We start from the raw sequence: 11,242 nt of genomic DNA, 5'->3' as shown, positions 1-11,242 counted from the left end.
GGAAATATCAGAAAGTTAACAGGGGAATACGCCGCAGTTGTTGGCAGAACCGCGACATATTCTCACAGAATTTATTCTTTTTGTGACGTGGCTTCACGGGCAGACGTTTGACCGGGGAATAGGCCGCGGTTCATTGGCCAACCGCGGCATATAAGTTGGTTTGAATTTCGAAAATGCCACCGCGCAGTATTATGTTGCGGTTCCTGGTAAACCGTGACATAATGTGCGCTGTAAAAAGTCTATTTTTTACTAGTTGTAGAGTAAGTTTGGTTCCACAGTAACATTAAATATTTACCACTAATATTTTTTTTATATTATCTTGCTTAACTATTTTAAAATTTTTAATATTTTTCATTAAATTATATAACATTATTATTATTTTAAGGTAGACAACACCTTTTACATGTTTGGTTGAGGATGTTGAAGAGAAAATGAATGAGATAGTTTTGTTTAACGGAAAGATAATGGACATAGTTACAAAGTTATTAGTAATATGTAATTGATTTTATTGAATTAATAAATGTAAGTAGTTTGTTTTTTTAGTATAATGTCAAAATTACCCTTAGTTATATTCTTTAAATTATAATCGTTTTTTTGGATAAAAAAAATAATACAGATAATTGATATAAATTATTTATTAAAAATATTCTTGATTTTAAAATATTATTTATTAATTGAAAATGATAATTGTTAAAAACTAAAGCGTGCATGTAAATATTGTTAATGAAAGGATTCATATTAGTTAAGCATGCATTAAATGTATACAACCCACGCACAAGAAAAGAATGAGTGACATCAATGAATAGATACAACATCGGTTATATGTATGGGTTGCACGTTAATTCAAATAAAGGTCCAGGAGTGGCGAAGCCATGACCAACGAATGGTGGCCAATGACTCGTGGTGGCATGTGAGCAAGAAAATGATGGCTTGCGTCCCTGAAACTTATGGCTTGCAAGCATGGAATTCTAAACCCTAAATGTTCAAATTTCCTTCAAAAATGAATATGACAAGGCGTATTTTCTTAAAAGTGAAAAAACCAAAAAATACTTAAGGAATGCAAAGGTGATATGGTTGTCAAAACGGGTTACTTGGTCCGGTCTAGTCTGATTCATCACGAGTTGGTTCACGACCAGTTCAACCTGACTCAATTATTAGTAAAATTAAAAAAATTTAAATTCGGTTTGGCCTACAATGAGTTGATAGTTAAATGGATTGACATATTAGCTCACTTAATTACATTTTTTTTTCTTCAATCTAAAAAAATTAACAATTTTTTTTATAATTGAAATCTAAATAAAATGAAATCCAAATACAATCCAAAATGATTTTAAACTCTAGATACAATTCAAAACAAATACAATGCAATCCAAAATCATGTTAAACTATGAATACAATCTAAAAACACAAAAATACAAAATAAATTATTTTCTAACATCAAATTATTGTTGTCACATATTTATCTATAATATTAGAATCTTGAATGAATAAATCCACAACATAAGAGGGTTTAAGTTTAAGGTTTTTATATTTTTAATATAATTGATAATTTATGGGTGCGTTGGTGAGCTAATTCGGCTCATCACAGGTTCAACCTAGGTGATTCGGGTTCTTAGTTGGACAAATTTAATTTTGGCCATTCCAAAATTTGTAATTTTTTTTAAACCCAACCCTGCTTAAACCTATGGTAGGTTAGGTTGGCTCATGAGTTTTAACTCGTTTTGACAACACTAGTGGGAATAATGCAAGAGGGAGAAAAAATGGAAGTGAAATATTTTAATGGAGTCCATACCTAAAATCAGTGGGTAACACAATCTATTATTTAAAAATATTTTTTTTTGAAAGTTTTAGGTAATATTTGTGTTAAATTCAATTTACTTATGGATTAAAATCATTAGGTAATATCTGCATATAATAATTAATTTTCCTATGAATTTATATCCATAAATAATAATTAGTAGATAAATCTTGATTTTCTTGTAGTGCATTTCCTTTAATCAGTCTTCTTTCAATTGTTCTTCTATGATAGAATTGACAACATCTTTAGTTCAGGAGATAATTGAGAAGTTTATTAATTCATTGTGTTGTGTCCATAACTTTAAAGGAAACCATAAAAAAGAAGGTGTTCCCTAATTTCAATTATATACGACATTCTTCCATTGAAATACTTAACATACAAACATCTAACCTTGACTTTATTGCTACTCTTATCCTCGTTACGTCGCACAAATTGTATGAACTATTCTACATTTCTCTCATACTCAACATTAATGTATGATGAATTAATCCAATATCAATCCATAGGTATATATTTTGAAACTATATGAACAATTTTAGCACTGTCTAAATAAATGATCACATTACTTTTGTATTCAAGGTGTAACTCTATCCCATTCAAAAATATTCACTTTTTATAGTTCATTGGTTCACATCAATTTAAATATCATTTCTTAAATATCACAAGTCAACATTTCTCATTAATCTTTAGGTTACACGAAATAAAAGTAGTTATCATTCCCGCATCAAATGCACATGAAAATTAATACAAAATATAATTAACAAATATTCATAAAATATAGGAAATATATATACTAATAAACTAATAAAAAAATTATTAATCTTCTTAAATTAGCCAACTGGACAAATTAAGATTCAATACACACATTATTAATATACCTCATCTTATATTAATTTCAAAAAATATACAAATTTTTCAAATTATTGAGGTAGTACATAATTTTCGAATCTAAAATGTGAAACTAAGACTCACTCAATACAACAACAACTTCAAACAAAATTTAAATATATAATAAACTTATTATTTTTTAAAAAAATATACTAACAATGTATTCAAAAAATATATAAATCAAATAATAAAAACATATTATAATATAAAAAGTTTAAAGCCAAGCCATGAGAGAAATCTAGGAGTTTGTTTGAACATAAATCTATGTTGAAGAACCAATGAGAGGAGGAAAGGATGGTCATTATAACAAATAAGAAGCGGGTTATTGTTTTAGTGGTTAGAGAGTGTAGCGTTGAGCACAATCTACTCGAGTCGGTTACAAGCTAAAAACAAAGAGGAGGGAAAGAAAAACGAGAGAAAAGACAACAATAAACCTCAATACAAAAACTTATGGGTACTTCTAAACAAAAACCAAGAGAAAAAGGCAAAAAAAAGCTTTTATTTCACGACAGAAGAAGGAAACAATGAGTTCTACAAGAACTAGAGATAATAAGACCATTCACCAACAAGTAAAAAAATGAAAAAAATAACACTATTTAAGATAATATAAGCTATGATTCACTTAAAATGGTAGCATATAAGTAGAGCTGTCAAAACGGGCTACCTGCCCCGGCCCATCACGGGTTGGTCACTTAGTGAGCCAACCTAACCCGATTCATTTATTAGTGAGCCAGAAAAATTTGAACCTGGATTGACCCACCACGGGTTGGTAGGTTAAACGGGTTGGCTCACTGTCTCACTTAATTACAATTTTTTAAAATAAAAAAACTTAACAAACTTTTTATAATTCAAATATAAACAAATTTACTCCCAAAATGATGTTAAACTCAAAAAAATTCAAAATAATAATAAAAAAGTACAATACAATCCACGTATAATGAGTTGGATGGTATTTTTAAGATTTTATAAGATAATAAATTAATAAAAATAAAATTAGGTGGGTTGGTGGGCCAACCCAGCTCACCAGGGCTTCAACCTGGATGAGCCGAGTTTAAATGAGCCGAGTTGAAAATTGGTCCGCATAAAAAAATGTATTTTTTCCAGCCCAACCCGGCCCGAACCCATGTTAGGTCGAATTGACCTACGGGTTGTAATTCATTTTGATAGCTTTACATATAAGAGTATATAGGTTATGATTATTTGGATAAACCACCTTCTATACTAAGACTATGGCATAATAAATTATAATTCATCTTGAGAACTGTAGTTTATAATACTATATGTTATAATTTTAACTAACATATAACCTATACATTCACGATATTTTAAAAAAGGGTTAAATATGTTTTTAGTCCCTTTACTTTCAAGCGGTTTTGGTTTTAGTCCCTTGTCCAAAGTAAGGTACATTTTACTCCTCCTTCTTAAGGAAACTTTGATTTTAGTCCTCCAAAACTAACACCATTAAAAAAAAGAAAGCTGACATGGCTAACGGTGTTGTTCCACGTTTTTTTTTTTCTCCGACTTTTCTCCCACTTCTCCCTCCCTGCATCTTCACGCTTAGTTTCTCCACCTACCACTGCTATGACTCGCCTTGTCGATTCATCCCTCACCCCACACCCACACATTGTAACAACCGCACCAAACTCCACACACTCGGCTGTTACAAATATTCCTATGCGGATAGGTCCACAACAAAGAGCTTCTTCTCCAAGGAAACAACGATGTTCAAAACCAGCTCCAACAAAAAAGGGAAAATTAAAAACCTTGCATTCGGGTGCGGGTTTAAAACCTATGGCCCTAGTGTAATGATAACGGTTGAAAAACCGTTATTTTCACACTTAATTTTGATATTAAATCACACTCTTTATGGCTTAGAATTAGCTTGAAATCATGCATTTTTCTTAAGTTAGAGAACAAGAGAGTCAAAGTTGGTTTTCTTGGTTTTATGCTTGGTTTTCCTTGATTTTGTAGGTTTCTGGAATGAATTGAAAGAAAGGTTGAAGTATCAAAGAGTTGCAGTGCAAAAAAGTAAACCAGTCAACTAGAAAAGTCAACCAGTCAACTAGTTGACCAGAATGCTGAAAAGTTGACCAGAGCACTGAGCGCCATTGCCGCAGGGCACTGAGCACCGGGGACGCAAGCTTGGACCTGTTTTCTGCGATGTTTATGATCTGTTTGGGCTTGGACTTGTTTTCTGTTATTTTTGTTCTATTTAAAGACTTAGACACCCTGGGGTTTGTAATATTTTGACAGACAGAGACGTCCAAATCATCTTCTTCACTCCTTGGAGGCGATTTTTGGATGCGGGAGCTCCGAATCACCAATTCTAGGGTTTATTCTTTCATTTTTTCCATTAATTCCATCTAGTTTCACCATGTCTATGGTGAACGAAACCCATTGTTGTTGGGGAACAATGTAATCTTTTGAAACTCTCTTATATTGAAATTCTTGTTTTATTCAGATGCTTGTATTATCAATAGTTTGGGTTTTCTTCTTCGATTTTAATGCTTACATCGTTTAACTCATTCAATGTTATGATATTTGATTTTGTCGATATGGGAACGTACAGGAAAATCTATAACTGATAAGAATTCCCTTGGTTATGAAATACTACTTAGGAATAGGAGTAGGATGACCAATTGCTTTAAACTTCTGTTAATAATGCGTTATTAATTACTACGGAGACTAGGAATAGTAAACTAGTAATTATTAATAGGCTCTTTTCGCCGAGGAATCGGGTTTAGAGTATATTAGAAAGCTGCATGACATTGATAATAAAGAGAATTTAATAAGAATAATAGATATAGGAGGGTGGATAAGGATGAAATTGTAAACCCCAACAACTCCATTAATTCATAGTCTTATTTGCCACTTGATTCAAGTTTTGCATTTTGCATGTTTACTTTTATCTTTGCATCAAAATTTCAAATTATTCTTCTTTCAAGTCTTATGCAATCAAATCACACGAACGTCTAGGCCACTGAGTCCTTTGGGAGAACAGTACTCGGTTTTACCGTTTATATTACTTGATAACGATCTGGTACACTTGTCAGAGGCTTAACATGTAATAGGCTCCATCTTCAATGGCATGCAGGGCGTAATGGGACTGGGCGACGAGCCCATTTCGTTTACTTCCAAACCTGGCCGCAAATTTTGCAACTGCATTCTCTACATCAACAATTGTGCAGCCACAATGCTTTGTCGTTTCTTGCTTTTGAGCAATTTGAAGATTCTAAAGATAACAAAACAAAAGGATCAAAGCCAGAAGAACAAATCGCAAATCAATTAATATATGCATAAATAAACATTGTGAAGCATGAATTTATCCAAAACCCCAAGGTATGGAATTATGGCTTCGTATTTCTCGAAGGCAGAGGAAAAAGTGGCTTCGCTGCTTCGTCCAACCATGAACTCCTTAAAAACGCCAATTCTTTTTGCATTCTTCATTTCATTCGCAAAACTTGATATCAATAATATCATTATTCTTACTAGGTTAAGAAAATGTAAAAACAATTTCTGAGATATGTGAGAAAGGAGAAGTAGGGGCGAAATTGGAATTAAAAGGAAAGGGAGCCGCCCTGATGGGGTTCGGTGCTGGCACTTTCAACTTTGATTTGGTGTGGTGGAGGGAGATGCCGCGCTGGGGTTTCGACCTTTGTGTTAAGTCTGCGGCGTCACAAGACCGAGGTTGTCGAAGCTGAGATTCTTCCTCGCCGGAAAATCAGTGTTGTCGCTGCCAGTGTGGAATTATTTTATTGAGGCGGTGGATGGAGTAAAGTGTCTTGCGGTTCAAGCAATTTCGATCGGGTTTTGGAATTACGTTGGCCATGGAGGTGAGGTGGTGGAGGGTGGTTGCGCATGGGGGTTTCGCAGTTGATGGTGGTGACCACTGTGGTAGAGTTGGAGGGAGAGGGAGAGGGAGGGAGAGAATCTGGAAAAGATTGACCAACGTAAAAAAAATTGACAGGGCATAGTATCGTTAGCCACGTCAGCTTTTTTTAACGGTGTTAGTTTTGGAGGACTAAAATCAAAGTTTCCTTAAGAAGGAGGACTAAAACGTACCTTACTTTGAAAGAGAGACTAAAATCAAAACCGCTTGAAAGTATAGGGACTAAAAATATATTTAACCCTTCAAAATAAATTCATCAAATGAACATTTGATTGGTTTTCGTCATAAGTGTAATATATTTGCATAGTTAAATTATATATTTTAGTGCTGTCATAATGGGTTAGAACCTGCGGGCCAATCCAATCCATCACGGATTCGAGCCGGGTTGGGTTTGAAAACAATGAAAATTTTTTATACGGATCAATTTTCAACCTAAATTTAATTATTTTTTATTTTGTTTCGATATTATTAGTTAACATTTTGTTATTGTTTTATAAATGAGAATAAAGAAAAAGATGTTTTCAAGAGAGCAAAATATTATAAATTTATCTATTCAATACTCTAATATTATAAATGGATAAGTGACACAAAAATTATCAATATTATAAACTTATTAATTATTTTTGGATTACATTTGAGTTCTATGTTAATTTTTTTATTTTGAATTATTTTTGGAGTTTGAAGTTTTTTTAGAGTGAAACTATTTAAATTTGAATTATAAAAAAATTGTAATTATTTTTGGATTTAAAAAAATGTAACTAAGTGAGTCAATGGGCCAACTCTTTTAACCCACCAACCCGTGATGGGTCAGATCAAGTTAAATCTTTTTGACTCGCTAATAAATGAACCAAATTGGTTTAACTCACTAAGTGACCAATCCATAGTGAATCCAGTTAAGTTAAGCCAGATAACCCGTTTTGATAGCACGTACATTAATTACTTTAATTAGAAAATAAAAAAAAAAACCTTCCGTGGTCAATCTTCTAGAATTTTTAACACACGTTTTCTCTTCCAATGACAAAAAAACATAATTTTTCTTTCTTTATCTCTTATCGTATTTCCTACCCATATCAATATATTAATAAACAAGATATACCTTTCCACAATTATTCGTATTATTTCTTTTTCTTTCTCATATGTATCAAACAAGGACCAAGTATTTAAAAAAATAAATCCCAAACCTAGCAAATATTTGTAGTTTAAATAAACATTACTCTTTTATATAGAAATAAATAAATCTTATAATATTTAGTGAAAAATACAAGATATATTTAGTGAAAAATATAAAAAGAAATGTTAACAATTTGGGTCATATATATATATATATATATATATATATATATATATATATATATATATATATATATATATATATATATATATAAAAGTAATTATTAAATGTGTTAGGACCATTATATTTTATTAGCCAACGTTATAAAGTGATCTAGTTAAGATAAATATGGCTAACGGTATATTTGTCATAAAAGGTATATTGCGTAGAGACCAACAATAATTTTAATTTGTTGAAGGGGTTAAATTATAATTATTGAAACTAAAAAGTATTAACCGTCAGAGGTTATTTAAAGGGTCATATGATCCCCATCTGTGAGCACAACGATTCATTCCTGTTTCTTTCTCTTTATCCCCAGAAGAGAAAATCTAGAGGGTACTAAAGAAGATCATAGACTAATTTAGGTTTATTAATTATTTCCAATATCTACGTCGCTTTACTATTTGGGAACTGGTTTATGATTTATTGCTCAGTAATTGGTATCTATCAATCATACATTCTAACAATTGGTATCAAAGCATGTTAGTAATTAATTGGCAAAAATCTTAATTCAATCTTTCCAATACAGTTACAATCAAATGAACAAAATATAAAACGAAGAAAACCACTCTACCAACTTGAAGAGAACCGCTTCGGCAATCGACCAACGATTCCCGAGCTTCTCCTTTCACAAGATCAGGCAGAGCACCTTGCTAACTTGAAGAGAGTCTGCTCTGACTATCGACACACGATACGCGAGCCTCTCCTTTCACAAGACCAAGCAAGGGAACAATGAACAAAAGCTTTCTGAGAACTTCCCCCTGACACACAGTGTTCTAATTAGCTTTCTCAGTTCAAAACGTTGTTTCTGAAGATTTCAAAAACCAAATATATAGCCAAGTACACTGAATGCCAAAGGTCAGCTCCTAACTGCCATGAATAATCAATTATTGTAAGTGATAATCGATTATTCGAGTCCGTTACAGAGTTTTCAAAAAGTGATAATCGATTATATGAAGTGATAATCAATTATTCAAGTATGACTTGTGATAATCGATTATTGCTTCATGATAATCGATTATTCTAGTACAAAAAGCATGTGATAATCGATTATTGCTCCATAATCGATTATTCCAGTAAAAATTACAAGGTTTAATATTTTTCTACTACATTCAAAATCTACAAGTTGCTTTTTAAATATTTTCCTACTATATCCAAAATCTACAAGTTGTAGCATCATCAAAACACATCTTCATGTTTTACCAATACTCCTTATTGGTAACAATCTCCCCCTTTTTTATGATGATAAAAAATTCTCTTTTTAAAAGCAACTCTGGTTTACCTGCAACACATACAAGCTAATAGACAACCACAGAGTTAGCAGTACCTATACAATTGTAAGATATTTCTTCTCTTAATTCTCCCCCCTTATAATTCTTTTCCCCCTTTTTGATCATAAGCAAAAAGAATAATGTAAAAGACTCCCCCTTAATTATATAATATATGCATAAATTTGACATAAAAGCTCATTATATTAAGAACAAAAGGAAATTACATGAAATTCATAAAGATCAATACTAAATACCACAAAGAAAATAACATAACAAACAATCTTAGTGGCCTAAAATCTAGAATTCAGGACTAGGGGATCTTTCAGTAGGTGGGATATTGAGATGACTTTCAATGTTAGATAGGCGAACATCAAGCTCAAGGAATTGATCGACCATGTATTCATCAAGAGATTGCTGCCACTCATAAACGTCATGAAAATGTGTCTTCTGTGCTAGACTCATATCCTCCAATTGTTTAGATAACCTTGCAAAGTGTTCTTCCATAAAATTTGAGGAAGAGGAGGGTGTGTTGGATGGTCCAACATCAGATGGAGCAGCAACATTCATTGGGTCAGCCATATGAGTGTCCATGTCATCATCTTCATCTTCATCAGGATGGTCATCATCTTTGTGAATAAGAACTCTTCCTCTGGTAATGAATCCCATCTAACGAAAGGTAGTATCTCCAATTTCTAATCCCACAACTTCAATAGCTTGAACAAGTTCTCCTTTAACAGTTACACCTTTGTATTCTAAAATCCTAGAAATAAGAAAAGCATAGGGAAATTGATATGAATGGGATTTCTTGGCTTTTACCATTGGGTCAGCAATGAGAGCAGGCCAGTCGATGTGTATGTGATTTAGAATCCCATACAAAAGAAGTAAATCCTGCTTAGAGCATTGAGCATGGTTGGTTGCTCTACGACATAAAATCCAAACAATCAAGTAGTGGATCATCCTTTCTTCAACTTTGAAACCTCCAACTAGTAATTGCCTTCTATTTGTTTGCCATTCAGGATGACGCAGGAAGGATTGGAAAGTCATCATCCTGTTGAAATTTTCAAGTCCTAAGTGAACTTTGACAGCATCATCCCAGATGGGAAGTTGAGCAACATTGGTCCACATGTCATCATCTAAAATGATGCGTACGCCCTTGACCTTAGTGGATATTATCCCATCCCGATAGCGCAAGTTGAAGTAGAAGACTCTTATGAGATCGGGATAAATGCATCCTTTTTGTTCTACCAGATGTGTTAGTCCCTGCTCAGCAAAAATGTTTGGAAATTGAAAGCCATAGAAGCGGAAAAAGTTAAGACGGATATACTTTACCGCCATGATTTTCCTTTCTTGCCAAGAGTTTACAAAGTCTGCATGTTTCCCTTGATCTGAAATCCATCCATCTATGTTTGCAAGACGTGGTTGAGAAGAAGATGAAGCTCCAGCTGTCTTGCGACGATGCCTTCTTGGTTCAGCCATGGAGGAAGATTGGGAAAATGAAACTTTAAGAAGGTGAAGANAAATGAAGAGATTTTGAGCTCTGGATTTGATTTCAACAGTATTTGGGTGCAAAGGAGTGTCTAATAATCGATTTTGGGGGGCTCTTTATAAGAAAAATGGAAAAAATAGCCGTTTATGGCCGTTTATAGCCGTTATTGGACGCTCCAACGACTCTATTTTTGAAACTGACAACGCGATAATCGATTATGTCTCGTGATAATCGATTATCTGCTCAATAATTGCTGCCCATAAATTGCATGATAATCGATTATGCCTGATGATAATCGATTATCTGCTCAAAATTTTCCAAATTTGAGTTTTATGATTGAATAATCGATTATAACCTTGTGATAATCGATTATGAAGCGTTAAGTTTACGAAAATGCAAAAAGTTGCATAGACTTTGATCCTAAGACATGTCTAACACTCCTAACTCTCTTCTAAGCTCAAAAAATCTATCTTTAGGTAGAGCCTTGGTGAAAATATCAGCTAATTGATGCAAGGTATCAACATATTCAATTTGACAATCCCCCTTTTGAATATGATCTCTTAAGAAATGGTGCCTAATT

The sequence above is a fragment of the Vigna radiata genome, unplaced genomic scaffold (genome assembly GCF_000741045.1).
Source record: "Vigna radiata var. radiata cultivar VC1973A unplaced genomic scaffold, Vradiata_ver6 scaffold_91, whole genome shotgun sequence".
In the NCBI taxonomy this organism is placed as follows: domain Eukaryota; kingdom Viridiplantae; phylum Streptophyta; class Magnoliopsida; order Fabales; family Fabaceae; genus Vigna; species Vigna radiata.
The sequence above is the reverse complement of the archived record's forward strand: the minus strand, read 5'-3'. Positions refer to the sequence as shown.